Below are 20934 nucleotides of genomic sequence, written 5' to 3'. Positions count from 1 at the left end.
ATTGTCGGGCTCAACGGGTAGTGATCAATGGCTCCATGTCTAGTTGGCAGCCGGTATCAAGTGGAGTGCCCCAAGGGTCGGTCCTGGGGCCGGTTTTGTTCAATATCTTCATAAATGATCTGGAGGATGGTGTGGATTGCACTCTCAGCAAATTTGCGGATGATACTAAACTGGGAGGAGTGGTAGATACGCTGGAGGGGAGGGATAGGATACAGAAGGACCTAGACAAATTGGAGGATTGGGCCAAAAGAAATCTGATGAGGTTCAATAAGGATAAGTGCAGGGTCCTGCACTTAGAACGGAAGAATCCAATGCACAGCTACAGACTAGGGACTGAATGGCTAGGCAGCAGTTCTGCGGAAAAGGACCTAGGGGTGACAGTGGACGAGAAGCTGGATATGAGTCAGCAGTGTGCCCTTGTTGCCAAGAAGGCCAATGGCATTTTGGGATGTATAAGTAGGGGCATAGCAAGCAGATTGAGGGACGTGATCGTTCCCCTCTATTCGACATTGGTGAGGCCTCATCTGGAGTACTCTGTCCAGTTTTGGGCCCCACACTACAAGAAGGATGTGGATAAACTGGAGAATCCAGCGAAGGGCAACAAAAATGATTAGGGGTCTAGAACACATGACTTATGAGGAGAGGCTGAGGGAGCTGGGATTGTTTAGCCTGCAGAAGAGAAGAATGAGGGGGGATTTGATAGCTGCTTTCAACTACCTGAAAGGGGGTTCCAAAGAGGATGGCTCTAGACTGTTCTCAATGGTAGCAGATGACAGAACGAGGAGTAATGGTCTCAAGTTGCAGTGGGGGAGGTTTAGATTGGATATTAGGAAAAACTTTTTCACTAAGAGGGTGGTGAAACACTGGAATGCGTTACCTAGGGAGGTGGTAGAATCTCCTTCCTTAGAGGTTTTTAAGATCAGGCTTGACAAAGCCCTGGCTGGGATGATTTAACTGGGAATTGGTCCTGCTTTGAGCAGGGGGTTGGACTAGATGACCTTCAGGGGTCCCTTCCAACCCTGAGATTCTATGATTCTATGATTCTATACTTTTACAGTTCTTGATCCTCTGACTTGAAACAAAAGGCCTTGAATGCAGCAGAATGGTACAGTTGTATTGTGCCGGGTTGAGGTTAAGATTTGAGAAATGTGCAAGGGTCTATACAGCTATATGGAGAAACCATTCACTCTACCACGGAGAGTAGGTTTAAGAGCACACAGCTGCAAGTCTTGTGTGTAACTATTCGATCCATTAGCCAATTGACCACCATGAAAAGGGATATAGGAGGAAAGAATGGTTACTTACCCTGTAGTAACTGTGGTTTTTCAAGAGGTGTTGTCCATACAGATTCCACTCTCTCATTCATGTGAGATTAGATTATTTTTGAATAGCAATTCCACGGGGGCCATGCCTGAACCTGCATAACCTCACAACCGCCACAGCTGAGGGTATAAAGGAGCTTCAACTGCAATTCACTTCCTTCACCAGTAAGAATCCCATATAGACAGGACTCTGAATTAGTCCTTAGGGAAGAAGAGTAGGCCATGGAATTTTTATGGGTCAACATAGAATCATAGAATATCAGGGTTGGAAGGGACCTCAGGAGGTCATCTAGTTCAACCCCCTGCTCAAAGCAGGTCTAATCCCCAACTAAATCATCCCAGCCAGGGCTTTGTCAAGCCTGACCTTAAAAACCTCTAAGGAAGGAGATTCCACCATCTCCCTAGGTAACCCATTCCAGTGCTTCACCACCCTCCTAGTGAAAAAGTTTTTCCTAATATCCAACCTAAACCTCCCCCACTGCAACTTGAGACCATTACTCCTTGTTCTCTCATCTGCTACCACTGAGAACAGTCTAGATCCATCCTCTTTGGAACCCCCTTTCAGGTAGCTGAAAGCAGCTATCAAATCCCACCTCATTCTTCTCTTCCGCAGACTAAATAATCCCAGTTCCCTCAGCCTCTCCTCATCAATCATGTGCTCCAGCCCCCTAATCATTTTTGTTGCCATCTGCTGGACTCTTTCCAATTTTTCCACATCCATGGAGTGTGGGGCCCAAAACTGGACACAGTACTCCAGATGAGGCCTCACCAATGTCGAATAGAGGGGAACGATCACGTCCCTCGATCTGCTCGCTATGCCCCTACTTATACATCCCAAAATGCCATTGGCCTTCTTGGCAACAAGGGCACACTGCTGACTCATATCCAGCTTCTCGTCCACTGTAACCCCTAGGTCCTTTTCCGCAGAACTGCTGCCTAGCCATTCGGTCCCTAGTCTGTAGCAGTGCATGGGATTCTTCCATCCTAAGTGCAGGACTCTGCACTTGTCCTTGTTGAACATCATCATATTTCTTTTGGTCCAATCCTCTAATTTGTCTAGGTTCCTCTGTATCTTATCCCTACCCTCCAGCATATCTACCACTCCTCCCAGTTTAGTGTAGTCTGCAAACACTTGCTGAGGGTGCAATCCACGCCATCTTCCAGATCATTAATGAAGATATTGAACAAAACCGGCCCCAGGACCGACCCTTGGGGCACTCCACGTGATACCGGCTATCAACTAGACATGGAGCCATTGATCATTACCCGTTAAGCCCGACAATCTAGCCAGCTTTCTATCCACCTTATAGTCCATTCATCCAGCCCATACTTCTTTAACTTGCTGGCAAGAATACTGTGGGAGACCATGTCAAAAGTTTTGCTAAAGTCAAGGAATAACATCCACGGCTTTCCCCTCATCCACAGAGCCAGTTATCTCATCATAGAAGGCAATTAAGTTAGTCAGGCATGACTTGCCCTTGGTGAATCCATGCTGACTGTTCCTGATGACTTTCCTCTCCTCTAAGTGCTTCAAAATTGATTCCTCGAGGACCTGCTCCATGATTTTTCCAGGGACTGTGGTGAGACTGACTGGCTTGTAGTTCCCCAGATCCTCCTTCCCTTTTTTAAAGATGGGCACTACATTCACCTTTTTCCAGTCGTCAGGGACCTCTCCTGATTGCCGTGAGTTTTCGAAGATAACGGCCAATGGCTCTGCAATCTGCCAACTCCTTTAGCACCCACTGATGTAGTGCATCTGGCCCCAAGGACTTGTGCTCATCCAGCTTTTTTAAATAGTCCGGAACCACTTCTTTCTCCACAGAGGGCTGGTCACTTCCTCCCCATACTGTGCTGCCCAGTGCAGTAGTCTGGGAGCTGACCTTGTTCATGAAGACAGAGGCAAAAAAAGCAAAAACATATCTCGAAGAACCACAGTTACTGTAAAGTAACCATTCTTTCTTTGAATGATTGCCCATACAGCTTCCACTCTTGGTGACTGGCAAGCAGTTATCTCAAGCCTCAAGGTGGAAAGAGATGTCCTATTTAAAGAGCGACTGCAGGATTGCATTATCAGAGTTGGCTATCCAATCTGGAAGTCTGTACCAGGGTATAATGGGAAGTAAATGTATTAACAGAATTACAGGTTTCACCCTACATATTTCAGATATTAGTATATTACCCAAGCAAGCGGCAGAGACTGCCTGAGCCTTAGTGGACTGGGTTCTAATGTAACTGGGAGGATACTTCTTATCCATCTGATAGCAATTCTTAATATGATCTGAAATCCATTTAGATAACCTCTGCATGGAAATAGGTTACCCAGTAACCCTTTGTATGAAAGCCACAAACAGTCTGGGAGAGGATCTAAATGACTTCCAAAGAAAAGGATAAAGCCTCACCAAGTCTACGGTATGAAGTTTTGTTTTGCCTGGGGTGGAATGAAGTTTTGGGGGAAAACTGGTAGGCAGATATATATGACTGAGGTGAAAATCCAAGCCTACCTTAAGAAGGAACTTCGGGTACAGCCTAAGGTTGATCTTGTCTTTATGAAATATGGTATAAACTGGGACTGCCATAAAGGACTGACTTTCTGCCACTCTACTAACTGAAGTAGTAGCCATCAGAAAGGCCATTTTTATTGACAGGTAGTAAAGAAAGCAGGTTGCCAAGAGTACAAAGGGGGTTGGATCCCATTAACTGAATGACAACTAAGTTGAATTCACAGGAAGAGGGAAGCTACCCAATAGATGGGAAGACATAGAATCATAGAATCATAGAATATCAGGGTTGGAAGGGACCCCAGAAGGTCATCTAGTCCAACCCCCTGCTCGAAGCAGGACCAATTCCCAGTTAAATCATCCCAGCCAGGGCTTTGTCAAGCCTGACCTTAAAAACCTCTAAGGAAGGAGATTCTACCACCTCCCTAGGTAACGCATTCCAGTATTTCACCACCCTCTTAGTGAAAAAGTTTTTCCTAATATCCAATCTAAACCTCCCCCACTGCAACTTGAGACCATTACTCCTCGTTCTGTCATCTGCTACCATTGAGAACAGTCTAGAGCCATCCTCTTTGGAACCCCCTTTCAGGTAGTTGAAAGCAGCTATCAAATCCCCCCTCATTCTTCTCTTCTGCAGGCTAAACAATCCCAGCTCCCTCAGCCTCTCCTCATAACTCATGTGTTCCAGTCCCCTAATCATTTTTGTTGCCCTTCGCTGGATTCTCCAGTTTATCCACATCCTTCTTGTAGTGTGGGGCCCAAAACTGGACAGAGTACTCCAGATGAGGCCTCACCAATGTCGAATAGAGGGGAACGATCACGTCCCTCAATCTGCTCGCTATGCCCCTACTTATACATCCCAAAATGCCATTGGCCTTCTTGGCAACAAGGGCACACTGCTGACTCATATTCAGCTTCTCGTCCACTGTCACCCCTAGGTCCTTTTCCGCAGAACTGCTGCCTAGCCATTCGGTCCCTAGTCTGTAGCTGTGCATTGGGTTCTTCCGTCCTAAGTGCAGGACCCTGCACTTATCCTTATTGAACCTCATCAGATTTCTTTTGGCCCAATCCTCCAATTTGTCTAGGTCCTTCTGTATCCTATCCCTCCCCTCCAGCGTATCTACCACTCCTCCCAGTTTAGTATCATCCGCAAATTTGCTGAGAGTGCAATCCACACCATCCTCCAGATCATTTATGAAGATATTGAACAAAATCGGCCCCAGGACCGACCCCTGGGGCACTCCACTTGACACCGGCTGCCAACTAGACATGGAGCCATTGATCACTACCCGTTGAGCCCGACAATCTAGCCAGCCACTCACATGAGTGAGACCCTTAAAAAATCTCCACATCAAGGGATGTGAAAATATAGTGTAACTCTGAACTGGAGAGTTATTTGCTGAGATCACTGTTAAGTGTATCCTGATTGAACTAACGAAGTGTAGATTGCTTCAGGGTAAGTAAATAGTTCAAAAGAGTCAGGACTGAGGTTGTCAATGGCAAAAGCTGCTGCTGAACCACCATGATAGAAAATCTCCCCCATTTAGCCCTGTAGGTCATTCTGGTTGAAGGTTTTTCTGCTTTGTAACAAGATGTTTTTTAATTCAGATGAGCAGCTCTTCTTTAATGAAGTCATTCAGCCACCACCTGGGTGGTCCTGCTGGAGCTGGGTGCAGGATCTGGCCTTAGTGGTGGGAAACTAAGTCAGAGAGAAGTCAGAAAGATAGATTCACCAGGATGGAGAACCAAAACTGCCAGGTCCATGCAGGGGCTACCATGATCACATGGCCTGCATTCTGTTGTAGTTTTCGAAGAACTCTGTGTATCATAGAAATCTGTGGGAAGGCACAGAATAGTCCTGGTGCCCATGAGAGAAGAAAAGCTTCTGTCAGCGAACCCAGGCTTGTGCCCCCTCTGGGCACAAATAGGGAAACCCACCTGAAGATGATGTCATGGAAGACTGAGTCGTTGAGGGACCATTTGTGATTCACTGAAAAATCCTTGCTGAATTGATCCACTAGTTGGTTTTGTAGCCCAAGTAGGTAGAGGGCTACTGGTGTAAAATGGTGAAGTATGCACCAGTTCCAAAGTTGTGTTGTCTCTTGACACATTGTGTGTTGGGGGAGAGAGGGAGAAATGTGTCCCCTCCCTGACAATGTTTGTCAATACAGTACATTGCAGTGATGTTGTCTGTCAGCATTTGAATGGTGAGGCCTTAGGGAAGGGGTAAAAAGGCTTTGCATGCCAACCATATGGCTCTGAGCTCCAGGACATTTATATGTAGCATGGCTTTCCATGGAGACCATAATAATTGAATCCTGACTTGTTCGAGGCAAGCTTCCCATGCTTCTGTGTAGGCATCCATCACCAAGGCCCAGGTAGGAAGAGGCACCAAGAAAGGAATTCCATTGCACAGCTGAAGTGGTTCTGTCCAGCAATTTAATGAGAATAGGACTTCTAGAGCAACTGTGACCAACAGGTTCATGCTGTGTCTGTTCGGTGGATAGGCTGATCTCAACTATCCTTGCAGAGGCTAAAGGCAAAGTATAGCATGCTGTGTAACAAAGGCACAAGATGCCATGTGTCACATGACTTTGAGGCACATCTCATTGGTGTTCTGGGAAATGTCCAAAATGCTCTGGCCTATCATCATTTGGAATTTAATACGGCACCAATGAACTGCATGGTCTGAGTCAGGGTCAAAATGGACTTTTCCTTGTTGACTTTTAGCCCCAGTGAGGTAAACAGATGGAGGATCTAATCCTAGTCAGTCCTAAGGTCAATTTTGTTCAACATCTTCATTAATGATCTGGATGATGGGATGGATTGCACCCTCAGCAAGTTCGCGGATGACACTAAGCTGGGGGGTACTCTATCCAGATACGCTGGAGGCTAGGGATAGGGTCCAGAGTGACCTAGACTAATTGAAGAATTGGGCCAAAAGAAATCTGATGAGGTTCAACAAGGACAAGTGCAGAGTTCTGCACTTAGGATGGAAGAATCCCATGCAGTGCTACAGGCTGGGGACCAACTGGCTACACGGCAGTTCTGCAGAAAAGGACCTGGGGATTACAATGCATGAGAAGCTGGATATGGTCAACAGTGTGCCCTTGTTGCCAAGAAAGCTAATGGTATATTGGGCTGCATTAGTAGGAGCATTGCCAGCAGATCAAGGGAAGTGATTTATTCCCCTCTATTCAGCACTGGTGAGACCACATCTGGAGCATTGCACCCAGTTTTGGGCCCTCCACTACAGAAAAGATGTGGACAAATTGGAGAGAGTCCAGCAGAGGGTAACAAAAATTATTAGGGGGCTGCGGCACATGACTTATGAGGAGAGGCTAAGGAAACCAGGCTTATTTAGTCTACAGAAAATAAGAGTGAGGGGGGATTTGACAGCAGCCTTCAACTACTTGAAGGGGGGTTCCAAAGAGGATGGAGCTCGGCTGTTCTTATTAGTGGCAGATGACAGAACAGAACAGATGACAGAACAAGGAGCAATGGTCTCAAGTTGCAGTGGGGGAGGTCTAGGTTGGATATTAGGAAAAACTATTTCACTAGGAGGGTGGTGAAGCACTAGAATGGGTTACCTAGGGAGGTGGTGGAATCTCCATTCTTACTGGTTTTTAAGGCCCGGCTTGACAAAGCCCTACCTGGGATGATTTAGTTGGTGTTGGTCCTTATTTGAGCAGGGAGTTGGACTAGATGACTTCCTGAGGACTCTTCCAACCCTAATCTTCTATGATTCTAATAAATCTAGTCGGTTTCCTGCTGTAGGGATTTTCCCTGAACCACCAAGTCATCTACATAAGGATAAACCTGTATTCCTCACCTACAAAGATGTGCAGACAGGACTTCAGTGAAGACCTGAGAAGCTCCTGAGAACCCAAAAGACAGGACTCTGTATTGGTATTGAGATGCTCCTACCAGGAATCTCAGGTACTTTCTGTGAGCTGGGAAGATGGAGGTATGAAAGTAAGCATCTTGAAGGTTGAGAGCTATGAATCAGTCCAGAGGATCCAGGGAAGGTATTACGGAAGCTAGCTGATGACGCAGAATTAGAAATGATGAATAAACATGTTGAGACCGCAAAGATTGAGGATGGGTCTCCAACCCCCTTTCTTGTTTGGAAGTAGGAAGTAATGGGAATGAAAGCCCTTTCCTGTGAATTCTAAGGACACTTCTTCCATTGCTCTGAGTTGAAGCAGGGAGTCTACTCCCTATTTCAACGGTCTCTCATGAGACTTCACTGGATGTGAAGGCATGCAGAGCACAGCCATTGAAACAACAGGCACTGCTATTCAAAAATAATCCAATCTCAAATGCATGGGGACATGAGCACTGAGAGTGGAATCTGGGTGGACAATCACTTGAAGAAGAACATAGGTTTATGCAGCAGCGATTGTGAAACAGCTCAACTGCTGCTCTCTAAACATGGGTAAGAATTAATTCTCCCACTGTACTTGAAGAACTCCTAAGCACACATCTGGTTATCAAGCTGTATGCTAAGAATAGGATTTGTTTCCAAGTGAAGTATTGACTAGCAATAAAGAAATGTTTCTTTGTAAAAATTCTTTATTAATATCCCTGCTTTACATGCGGAACAGAACTCCACTTTAACTAACAAGTTGCAATTGGCATCGGAATAATTTGAGACTATGAATTTGTAGGCAGAATTTTCAGAGCAGGACACAATGAAGGATTCTGAAAAAATGTGTGTACCTGTTGTACTATATGCGAAAGGAAACAGACTTTTGTACTGAAAAATCCAGTAACTGTTTGCAAAACAACATATCATTCCCAGTAACTCAGTTTTGTGGAACTAAGTACCTAAATACTGGGAGAGCTCCCACATCCATTATAACATTCTATTGTTCTGGATATTATTATATGTTTATGGTAGCACCCATAATATGCGAGGCATTTTCCGGACACATAAGAAGGGGTGATGCCTGCCTTGAAGAGTTCTTTGATGGACAAACAGCAAAGTAAACATACTTCAAGGAAGGGGAACTATAAAATGGATTTTCTATACAAATCAACTAGATTAATTATGGGTTACAACAGAAATAGGTGTTTAAGAAGGACTTTAATGTGAACAGGTTGAGGCCTGGAGGATGAGCTCAGGAAGGCTGGACCATGCATAGCAGACCATGTGGAAGAAGGCACATAGGTGATTGTTAGAGCAACTAACTAATAGATAGATGAATGTGAGAACGGGAGCAGAGTAGAGGGCACTGCATTTCTTGACAATGGGAAACCAATTGTCAAGGATCTCACACCTGTGTGGTTGTCAGCCATCACCTTAAGCCTCTCCCCTGCAAGCTGTATCTTACATGTACAGTCCATGTCTAGACTAGAAAAACAAGTTGTGTTTTAATATGTGTTAGCTATCATGTCTACGATATAAAGTACTTGTATGACCTCATTACAATAGTATCTGAGGACTTCACAGTCTTTTAAAATGTAGGTTTCAGAGTAGCAGCCATGTTAGTCTGTATTCACAAAAAGAAAAGGAGTACTAGTGGCATCTTAGAGACTAACCAATTTATTTGAGCATAAGCTTTTGTGAGCTACAGCTCATTTCATCGGATGCATCGAAAGCTTATGCTCAAATAAATTGGTTAGTCTCTATGGCGCCACTAGTACTCCTTTTCTTTTTAAAATGTATTTTTACCTCACAGCATCCATGTGAGGTAGGGTGTGTTAAGGTTCCTTGCTTAGCCTGGCTGCGGGTGACCATTCCCACCCTCTTAGCTAGTTTCACATGATTGGCCAAGTCTTTCCCCAACAGCATGGGGATGGGATAATCAACATAGACTGCAAAAGTCCACATTCCTGATCAGCCCTTGTACTGGACAGGCAACTTGGCTGTGGGCAAGTCAAAAGAGTTTGACTTGAAGGGTTGAATCATCACTTGGACCTCTGGGTTGATTAAATTGGGGTCCACTAAGGAAGCATGGATGGCTGACACTTGTGCTCCAGTGTCCCTCCATGCTGTAACCTTTTTCCTGCCCACACTTAGAGTTTTCCTCTGCTTTGAGGGTATCTGGGAGGCATCTGGGCCTCAGGACATTTGGTGGGACCCTGGTGTAATGAACTGTAATCTGTTGGGGTTTTGGGGGCATTTGGCCTTTACCTGCCCCAGCTTGTTACATTTAAAACATCGTCCAGCTGACGGGTCACTGGGGCGAGGTGGGTTGCTGGAGAATGGTGTGGTGGGACGATAAGGTGTCTGGAGTGCTCCTTGGGGTGTAGTTGGGGCCTTGGGCTGCCCCCGGTAGTAGGGTGTAGTTTGAGGGTGTTCCTTCTGGTATCCGTTCAAACTGCGACCAGAGTTGTTCCTCTCTCCTCCCTCCACCTGTTTTGTTTTGTTTTGCCCTGCCTCTTTGGCAGTCTGGGACTGCTCGTATTGATCAGCATAAGAAGCAAGACTTCCTGCTGAGTCTATTTTCTTATCCCATAAACACTGTTTTATATCATCCTTGGACATATTCAGGAATTGCTCCTGTATCATTAAATTCCACATTTCTCCAAAGCTAGTTACATCCCATTCTTTGAGCCATTTATCAAACAGATTTGTTATTTGGTTTACATAAGCCACATTACTTAGTCCAGATCCTCTTTTAAGGGCTTTAAATTTTAGTCTGTAAGTTTTAGGTGTAACTTGAAATTGTTTTAAAATCAAATTCTTTAATTTATTATAGTCAGAAGCCTCATTAATAGGCATCTTGAATATGTCCAGAGCTTTTTCAGTCAATTTTGCGATGAATGTGGTCATCTTGTGAGCTTCAGGAATTTTATGGAGTGTGCACAGTCTCTCAAAGGTGAGAAAATATTCAGCAATATCACTGGATTCATCATACTGTGGACATAGTTGCTCCCATTTGTGGATTGCTGGGGAAGGATTGTTAGGGTTATTCGGTACATTCTGCTGAGCCTTTGCCTTCTCCATCTCCAGTGCATGCTTCCTCTCTTTTTCCTTCTCTTCCGTTTCTTTTTCCTTTGCCTCCATTTGTCTCCTGTGGGCAGCCTCTATTTCTTTTTCTTTTGCCTCCATCTTTCTGAGTTATACCCGTCTTTCATGTTCCTTTTGTTTTTCCTCAGCCTCAAAGCTGGCTAATTACAACTTCTGTTGAACAGTGCAGTCTGTCATCCTAACCTCTCTGTTTTTAACTAACTTTACACCCGAGAGTTAGAAAGAAAAGAAAAGAAAACAAAAAAACTGGCTTGTAAAATTTTGCTGTGCTATAACCTGATACCTTTTTTTCCTGATACCTGTTCTCAGCCTACAGAAAAATCCTTTTGTTATGCCTGCTGCTCTGCCCCCCAGGCAGAGAGACAGAATCTACAGCTGCAATCACCTTTTACAAAACCTTTTAAAATCCTGTTGTGCTTCTGGTTCAAAATGATCTGAAAATGATCCCACCGCTCTGCCACCATGTCAAGGTTCCTTCCCCACTCTGAACTCTGGGGTACAGATGTGGGGACCCGCATGAAAGACCCCCTAAGCTTATTTCTACCAGCTTAGGTTAAAAACTTCCCCAAGGCACAAATCCTTTCCATGTCCTTGGGTGGTATTGCCACCACTACCAAGTGATTTAGACAAAGATTCAGGAAAAGGTCCCCTTGGAGTCCCTATTGCCCCAAAATATCCCCCCAAACCTCTTCAGCCGCTTTCCTGGGGAGGCTTGAGAATAATATCCTCACCAATTGGTACAATGTGAGCACAAACCAAACCCCTTTGTTTTAAGGGCACTGAAAATCAATCAGGTTCTTAAAAGAAGAACTTTATTTTAAAAAAAAAGTAAAAGAATCACATCTGCAAAAATCAGGATGGAAGGTACTTTTTACAGTGTAATAAAAAGATTTAAAACACAGAGGATTCCCCTCTAGGCTCAACTTCAAAGTTACAAAGACAGGAATAAACCTCCCTCTTAGCATAAGGAAAATTCACAAGCTAAAAACAAAAGATGATCTAATGCATTTCCTTGCTATTACTTACAATTTCTGCAATTTTAGATGTATCATTTCAGGATCTTTTTAGGAGCTGGTTTACCTGCTTGGTCTCGCTCTGTCATAGACTCTCTCTCTCTCTGTCCCGAGAGGGAACAAACAAAGAGGGTACAAACAAAACGTTCCCGCCTCCAGATTTGAAAGTATTTCCCCATTGGTCCTTCTGGTCCTTCTGGTCAGGTGCCAACTAGGTTAATTGAACTGATTAACCCCTTACAGATAAGTGATTCTGTACCTCTGGCCAGAAGGGATTTTATGTTACTGCATACATAAAGGTTGTTAGCCTTCCCTTTATATTTATGAGACCCCCAACTCCAGAGGCTTGAATTATTTAATTTAAAGTGCAACAGCTTCAACAGGAGAGACTGGGAGAGACCCACATCAGAACGTCCTGTAGCTCTTCATTCACAGAATAAGAAATCTGAGCACCTAATTCAGGTTTTGTGAATCCTAATGAATTTCTAGGTGCTTAAATGTTAGGTATAATTGTGCATATCGTCACAGTGCCAAATGCCTTTGTGAATTTCACCCTCTGTCCCTCAGGTCCTGAGCTGTCAAATGGAAGAATAGTACCGCCCTGTCATAATTATAAAGGGAAGGGTAACCACTTTCTCTATACAGTGCTATAAAATCCCTCCCGGACACAGGCAAAATCCTTTCACCTCTAAAGGGTTAAAAAGCTAAGGTAACCCCGCTGGCACCTGACCCAAAATGGCCAATAAGGAGACAAGATTCTTTCAAATCTGGAGGGGGGGACAAAGGGTTTTGTCTGTCTGTGTAATACCTTTGCCGGAAACAAATCAAGAATGCAAGCCTTCCAACTCCTGTAAAGTTAGTAATTAATCTAGCTAGAAAATGCATTAGATTTTCTTTTGTGTTTTGGCTTGTAAAATTCACTGTGCTGGAGGGAATGTGTATTCCTGTTTTTGTGTCTTTTTGTAACTTAAGGTTTTGCCTAGAGGGATTCCCTATGTTTTAAATCTAATTACCCTGTAAAGTATTTACCATCCTAATTTTCCAGAGGTGATTCTTTTACCTTTTCTTTAAATAAAATTATTCTTTTAAAGAACCTGATTGATTTTTTTATTGTTCTTAAAATCCAAGGGTTTGGGTCTGTGTTCACCTGTACCAATTGGTGAGGATATTATTATCAAGCCTTCCCCAGGAAAGGGGGTGTAGGGCTGTCATAAATATAACGGGAAGGGTAAACACCTTTAAATCCCTCCTGGCCAGAGACAAAAACCCTTTCACCTGTAAAGGGTTAAGAAGCTAAGACAACCTCGCTGGCACCTGACCAAAATGACCAATGAGGAGACAAGATACTTTCAAAGCTGGAGGGAGTGGGGGGACAAAGGGTTCTCTCTGTCTGTGTGTGTGTTGCTTTTGCCGGGACCAGAGCAGGAATGCAGGTCAGAACTCCTGTAAAGGATTAATCTAGTTGTTATCATAGTTGAATCTATGCTAGATTAATCCAGCATATCTAGTTAGATATGCGTTAGAGTCTGTTTTGTTTAAATGGCTGATAAAATAAGTTGTGCTGAATGGAATGTATATTCCTGTTTTTGTGTCTTTTTGTAACTTAAGGTTTTGCCTAGAGGGATTCTCTATGTTTTGAATCTGATTACCTTGAAAGGTATTTACCATCCTGATTTTACAGAGGTGATTCCTTTACTTTTTCTTGAATTAAAATTCTTCTTTTAAGAACCTGATTGCTTTTTCATTGTTCTTAAGATCCAAGGGTTTGGGTCTGTGTTCACCTATGCAAATTGGGAGGATCTTTATTAAGCCTTCCCCAGGAAAGAGGATGTAGGGCTTGGGGGGATTTTTTGGGGAAAGATGTTTCCAAGTGGGTTCTTTCCCTGTTATATTTGTCACACGCATTGTGGTGGCAGCAATAAAGTCCCGGGACAAAAGAAAAATAGTTTGTACCTTGGGGAAGTTTTAACCTAAGCTGGTAAAAATAAGCTTAGGGGGTCTTTCATGCAGGTCCCCACATCTGTATCTTGACTTTAGCAAAGCTTGTATCTTGACTTTAGCAAAGCTTTTGACACGGTCTCCCACAGTATTCTTGTCAGCAAGTTAAGGAAATATGGGCTGGATGAATGCACTATAAGATGGGTAGAAAGTTGGCTAGATTGTCGGGCTCAACGGGTAGTGATCAATGGCTCCATGTCTAGTTGACAGCCGGTGTCAAGTGGAGTGCCCCAGGGGTCGGTCCTGGGGCCGGTTTTGTTCAATATCTTCATAAATGATCTGGAGGATGGTGCGGATTGCACTCTCAGCAAATTTGCGGATGATACTAAACTGGGAGGAGTGGTAGATACGCTGGAGGGCAGGGATAGGATACAGAGGGACCTAGACAAATTGGTGGATTGGGCCAAAAGAAATCTGATGAGGTTCAACAAGGACAAGGGTCCTGCATTTAGGATGGAAGAACCCACTGCACAGCTACAGACTAGGGACCGAATGGCTAGGCAGCAGTTCTGCGGAAAAGGACCTAGGGGTGACAGTGGACGAGAAGCTGGATATGAGTCAGCAGTGTGCCCTTGTTGCCAAGAAGGCCAATGGCATTTTGGGATGTATAAGTAGGGGCATAGCGAGCAGATCGAGGGACGTGATCGTCCCCCTCTATTCGACATTGGTGAGGCCTCATCTGGAGTTCTGTGTTCAGTTTTGGGCCCCACACTACAAGAAGGATGTGGATAAATTGGAGAGAGTCTAGCGAAGGGCAACAAAAATGATTAGGGGTCTGGAACACATGATTGATGAGGAGAGGCTGAGGGAACTGGGATTGTTTAGTCTGCAGAAGAGAAGAATGAGGGGGGGGGGATTTGATAGCTGCTTTCAACTACCTGAGAGGTAGTTCCAGAGAGGATGGTTCTAGACTATTCTCAGTGGTGGAAGAGGACAGGACAAGGAGTAATGGTCTCAAGTTGCAGGGGGGAGGTTTAGGTTGGATATTAGGAAAAACTTTTTCACTAGGAGGGTGGTGAAACACTGGAATGCGTTGCCTAGGGAGGTGGTGGAATCTCCTTCCTTAGAAGTTTTTAAGGTCAGGCTTGACAAAGCCCTGGCTGGGATGATTTAATTGAGGATGGGTCCTGCTTTTGAGCAGGGGGTTGGACTAGATGACCTCCTGAGGTCCCTTCCAACCCTGATATTCTATGTTTCTATGTTTCTATGATTCTATGATCTGTACCCTCAGATTCCACAGGCAGAAAGTGTGATGCTATATGGAATATGGGATACCATTTACATTATTAATACCACCAATATTATAAAATTGCAAGGAATCTGATCAGATATGGCATGTAAGGTATTTGTGAAAATGTTATAAGTATGGTAATATTGTTTATATGCTTGTATCTCCTTTGTATTATGAGTTATAGATATGGAGGGTATATCTGTATTTCCAAACTTGTACTGTGTTTCTGGGTGACACTCCCAGACAGAATGGCATCATAGAAGATTACGGTTGGAAGAGACCTCAGGAGGTCATCTAGTCCAACCCCCTGCTCCAAGCAGGACCAACACCAACTAAATCATCCCAGCCACGGCTTTGTCAACCTAGGGCTTAAAAACCCCTAAGAATGGAGATTCCACCACCTCCCTAGGTAACCCATTCCACTATTTCACCACCCTACTAATGAAATAGTGTTTCCTAATATCCAACCTAAACCTCCCCCACTGCAACTTGAGACCATTGCTCCTTGTTCTGTCATCTGCCACTACTCAGAACAACGAAGGTCCGTCCTCTTTGGAACTCCCCTTCAGGTAGTTGAAGGCTGCTATCAAATCCCCCCTCACTCTTCTCTTCTGCAGACTAAACAAGCCCAGTTCCCGCAGTCTCTCCTCGTAAGTCATGTGCCCCAGTCCCCTGCTTGATGTCCATTAAGGGACATCAACTGTACAATGAATCCATTGAAAGGGCCAGGGACTACAACTTTTGACTCAGCACGGCATGCAGGGGCATGCCTGTGGAAAGAACTATAAGGCCCTTTAATGCCATGTGCTATGAGTTTGTGTTTGGAACAAAGGAAGTACCAGGCATATGGCAAAAGGACTATAAAGGGCAGCTGCATCATCTCCATTTTGTCTTCTATCCTGCTTCTTGTCTTCATTCCTGCTTCTTACGTCTGGAGGAATTTTGCTACAACTGAAGCCCTGAACAAGCCAGCAAACTCACCAATACTGCTAAGAACCTGATAAATGGACTTTGAATATTTGTATGTATGTGACTGCTTTACCATTTAACAGCTCTCTTCTTGTTCTTTCTTTCTTCTTTATAATAAACGAGGGATTGACAACCTTTGAGAAGTGGCATGCCAAGTCTTCATTAATTTAAGGTTTCACATGCCAGTAATAAATTTACATTTACAGGGGCCCCCTGATGGAACCCCAGACTGCCAGTGGGCTGAGCAGGGCCGGTGGCCAGGACCCCAGCTAGCAGGGGCCAGGCCCCTGGAACCCCAGACCAGCAGCGAGGTGAGTGGAGCAAGCGGCTGGTATCCCAGCCAGCAGCAGGCTGAGCAGGGCCGATGGCCAGGACCCAAGCTGGCAAGGGGCAGGCAGCCGGAACCCCGGACTTGTCAGAGGGCTGAGCGGGGCAGGCGGCCAAGACCCCGGCTGGCAAGGGGCCGGGGGCCGGAACTCCAGACCATCAGCGGGCTCAGGGTGGCTGGCAGACAGAACTGCAGACCATTGGTGGGCTAAGCGCCTCAGCCCGCCGCCGGTCTGGGGTTCCGTCCACTAGTTCCTGCCAGCCAGCATCCCAGCCGCCAGCCCCGCTCAGCCTGCTGCCAGCCTGGGATTCTGTTCACCCAGGCAGGAAGCAGGCTGAGTGGGGCCAGCAGCCGGGACCCCGGCTGGCAGCAGCATGCCAGTAAAAATCAGCTCATGTGCCGCCTTTGGTACACATGCCGCAGGTTGCCGACCCCTGTAATAAACCTTTAGTTTTAGACACTAAAGGATTGGCTGGCGGCATGGTATTTTGGGTAAGATCCAACCTAATATTGACCTGGTAATGTGGCTGTCCATTTGGGGTCTGAAGAACATTGTGTATAGTGAGCCGAGTTTTAAAATAACTTCTTACTGTACTGGATCTAGGTGCTGAATAGGAGCCAGAGAACTGGAATGCAATAATGGGGCTATGTGATTCCTTTTTTTTTTTTGCTTTTTGATAACCAGTGTGGGGTTCAGAAGAACAGTTTGGGACTGGTTGGGGAGTTTAACTTCAGTGTTACCCACCATTCTTAGGAGTATCTGCTCTCCTTTGGCATTTCCTTGGGAGTATCTGCCCTGACTTGGGAATATCTGCCCTGACCTTGGCATTTCCAGTTTGGGCTACCCCAGGCACCCTGGGTTATGGAAGGGACCACTATGGTCATCTAGTCTGACTCCTGAATACACAGGCCATAGAACTTAAATGACTTCCACAGGGCTACTCAAATGTTTAAAGTTAAGTAGGTGCTTAAATGCTTTGCTGGACTGTAGTCAGAGTGCTCAGTATCTAGCAGGATTGAGCCATAGGAGAAGCAAGGTAAAAAAGGAAATGCAATGGGGACTTAAGGAAGTAGAGAGAGGAACTGTATTGGGAGTGGAATGGAACTAAAAGGGAGGAGGAAGAGTAATTAAGAGGCAGGAAGTAAAGAAGTGGGAAAAGGAGGACAATTGTGATTGCAAAGAAATAAAAGAGAAGGAAACAAGAAATAAAAGGAGATAAAAAGGAAAAAGACGGCAAGAATATAATCTTGCTTTGGTACTGGTAGTGATAAAGGAAGCTAACAATGGAAGGTCAAAGGGTTAATATGTTTTGCTTCTTTAAGAAAAAGATCTGTTTACATACTTCTTAGAAAAATACAATGTTCAAGGGTAAAAAGTGCTAAAAAGCAATACATTTGACATAGAAAAAAGATATGAAAACTTTTCATTAAGAAAACAATCTCACCTAGATTTAAACTCTATACATTTGAAATATAAGGCAGAACTTTATCCACTAAATTACATATAATCTGGTTAATATATATGGGAAATTACAGGTGTTAAATTTGCCACCCAGGGCACACATAACGTTGCATGAATGCAATAACACCAAGTATCAGACAAATGCAACTTGAAACTAATTTGGGTGTGGGGGAAAGCTACTACTACTACCACCACCACCACCACCACCGGACCCAACCCTGCAATGAGATGTAGGTACACCTCGTGTGTTCATGCAGAACGCCAATGACGTCAACTGAAGTCAGTGGGATTACTCATATGCTTAAAGTTAAGCATGTGTGTTTGCATGATCAGGGCCTAAGGTACTGCCATGACAATACCAAAGACTGTATTTTTTTGTATTTTTGTACAGACCTATCACTAACAGACAGGTGCCCAGTTCATGCTTTGTGCTTATAAAAGGACATATATAGTCTTACATAAAAAGTAAACTAAAACTAAAATGCAGGTGAAATATTTACTTTATGTTGAAGAAGTAAAACACATTTCAATTCTGTTTGTATATTCATTAACATTTGTAATAATGTAGATATTGATATAAACTAGGTAACACAATCACTGAAAGTTATGACCCTTATATTAATTTTAAAATAAGTCAATTTTTCCTTCCACCTAATTCTTATTAGATTTGTTACATTCATGAAATAGTATGATTAGACTCTCTAAAGCTGATAATAAAGCACCTTCAAATTCTCATTAATGTTAAATTCCTGTTCGCATTAACAAAGATGGTTTAGTGGATAGTGAATCTATTATATTTCAAGGATACTGAGAGTACAAATCCTGTATTTTTTTAAACCCCTTTTGTTTTCTCTTAGGCCATATATAAAGTAGAAAAACAGGTTGTATTTAAGAATATGTTTCTAAACACTATAATAGATGGGAAATCCTCTGGTTGACCAGGACCAGCTAACACATTTTTAAAGGTGTTCAGCTCTGTCTATACTACTGCAAGGTTCCTTCCCCAAGGTTCCTTCTGAACTCTAGGGTACAGATGTGGGGACCTGCATGAAAGACCCCCTAAGCTTATTCTTACCAGCTTAGGTTAAAACTTCCCCAAGGCACAGATTTCTTTCTTGCCTTGGGAACCAGCTTAGGTTAAAAACCTGGTACGCTGCCACCACCAAGCGATTTAAACAAAGAACAAGGAAAGAGACCACTTGGAGACGTCTTCCCCGAAAATATCCCCCCAAGCCCTACACCCCCTTTCCTGGGGAAGGCTAGAGAATAATATCCTCACCAATTGGTACAGGTGAACACAGACCCAAACCCTTGGATCTTAAGAACAATGAAAAATCAATCAGGTTCTTAAAAGTCAGAACTTTATTAGAAAAACAAAAAAAGTTAAGAGAACAACTCTAAGATCAGAATGGAAGATAATCTTACAGGCAGTCAGATTCAAAACATAGAGAATCCCTCTAGGCAAAACCTTAAGTTACAAAAAGACACAAAAACAGGAATACACATTTCCTCCTCCAGCACAGTGAATTTACAAGCCAAAAAACCAAAGAAAACCTAACACATTTTCTAGCTAGATTACTTACTAACTTTACAGGAGTTGGAAGGCTTGTATCCTTGATCTGTTCCCGGCAAAGGTATCACACAGACAGACCAAAACCTTTTCTCCCCCTCCAGATTTGAAAGTATCTTGTCCCTTCATTGGTCATTTTGGGTCAGGTGCCAGCAAGGTTACCTTAGCTTCTTAACCCTTTACAGTTGAAAGGATTTTGCCTCTGGCCAGGAGGGATTTTATAGCACTGTGTACAGAAAGGTGGTTACCCTTCCCTTTATGTTTATGACAACTGTGGTTTAAAACACACTGTTTAAGGTGCTAACCAATCCATTTTAAAACTCAACCTATTTTCCTTGTCTAGGCATGACCTTAGTGCCAAACAGATTGATAAAGATCATTACATGCTGAAAATGTAGCAATAAAAATGTTTAAGCACTTTACGTTGAAGAAGCTAACATATATAAGATTAAGTCTATTTTCAAAAAATTTTGCATCAGAGAAGGTTGGTAAACTTTAGGTATAAGAATTCTAGGCATGCTTGTCACATGAAAATTAAGGGTCCAAACTGGCAGTCCTTGTAGAACATAAGAATGGCCATACTAGGGCAGATCAATCCATCTAGCCCAGTATCCTGTCTTCCAACAGTGGCTGGTGCCAGATGCTTCAGTGAGAGTGAACAGAACAGAGAAATGTGTTGAGTTATCCATTCCCTGTTGTCCAGTCCCAGATTCTAGCAATCAGAAGTTTAGGGACACCCAGAGCACGGGGATGCATCCCTGACCATCTTGACTAATGGCCATTGATGGACCTACCTCATGAACTTATTAATTCTTTGTTGAATTGAGTTATACTTTTGGCCTTTACAGCATCCTCTGGCAATGAGTTAGAGGTTGAATGTGCATCATGTGAAGTAATACTTCCTTTTGTTTGTTGTAAACCTGCTGCCTATGAATTTCGTTGGATGACCCCTGGTTTGTGTTTTCGGTGAAGGAGTAAATAACACTTCCCTATTCACTTTCTCCAAATCATTTGTGATTTTATAGACCTCTATTATATCCCTCTTTAGTCATTTCTCTTCTAAAATGAGAAGTCTTTTTAATTTCTCCTCACATGGAAGCCGTTCCATATTCTTAATCATTTTTGTTGCCCATCTCTGTGTCTTTTCTAAGTCTAATATATGTTTTTGAGATGGGGTGACCAGAACTGCATGCACTAGTCATGGTGTGAGCATATCATGGATTTATATAGTGGCATTATGATATTTTCCATCTTATTATCTATCCCTTTCCTAAAGGCTCTTACATTGCTAGCTGTTTTGACTGCCACTGCACATTAAGCAGACATTTTCAGAGAACTATCCACGATGACTCTAAGATCTCTTTCCTAAGTGATAACAGCTAGTTTAGATCCCTTAGTGACAAATTATTCAACACCCAAAAGGCTGCTCCTGGCAGTAAAATCACTAGATTTTAACCAAACCCTACAGTTAACGTTCCTGATAAAGATCCAAAACTTGAAGGGTAGGTGTTTGTAGTCTAGTTTGAATCCAGGTGCATCCCAAATCACCACCAGAACAGCCAAA

The 20934-nt window shown here is 43.7% G+C and overlaps 1 protein-coding gene across 3 annotated transcripts in view; it reads right to left on the bottom strand.

Moving 5' to 3' along the window:
* EML6 (EMAP like 6) overlaps positions 1 to 20934 on the bottom strand; it is a 317359-nt gene that overhangs the window by 132517 nt on the left and 163908 nt on the right. The gene's annotated exons all lie outside the window — the stretch shown is intronic.

Source organism: Lepidochelys kempii, chromosome 3 (assembly GCF_965140285.1).
Source record: "Lepidochelys kempii isolate rLepKem1 chromosome 3, rLepKem1.hap1, whole genome shotgun sequence".
Lineage (NCBI taxonomy): Eukaryota > Metazoa > Chordata > Testudines > Cheloniidae > Lepidochelys > Lepidochelys kempii.
Note: the sequence above shows the minus strand (reverse complement) of the source record. Positions and strands in the feature narration are given on the sequence as shown.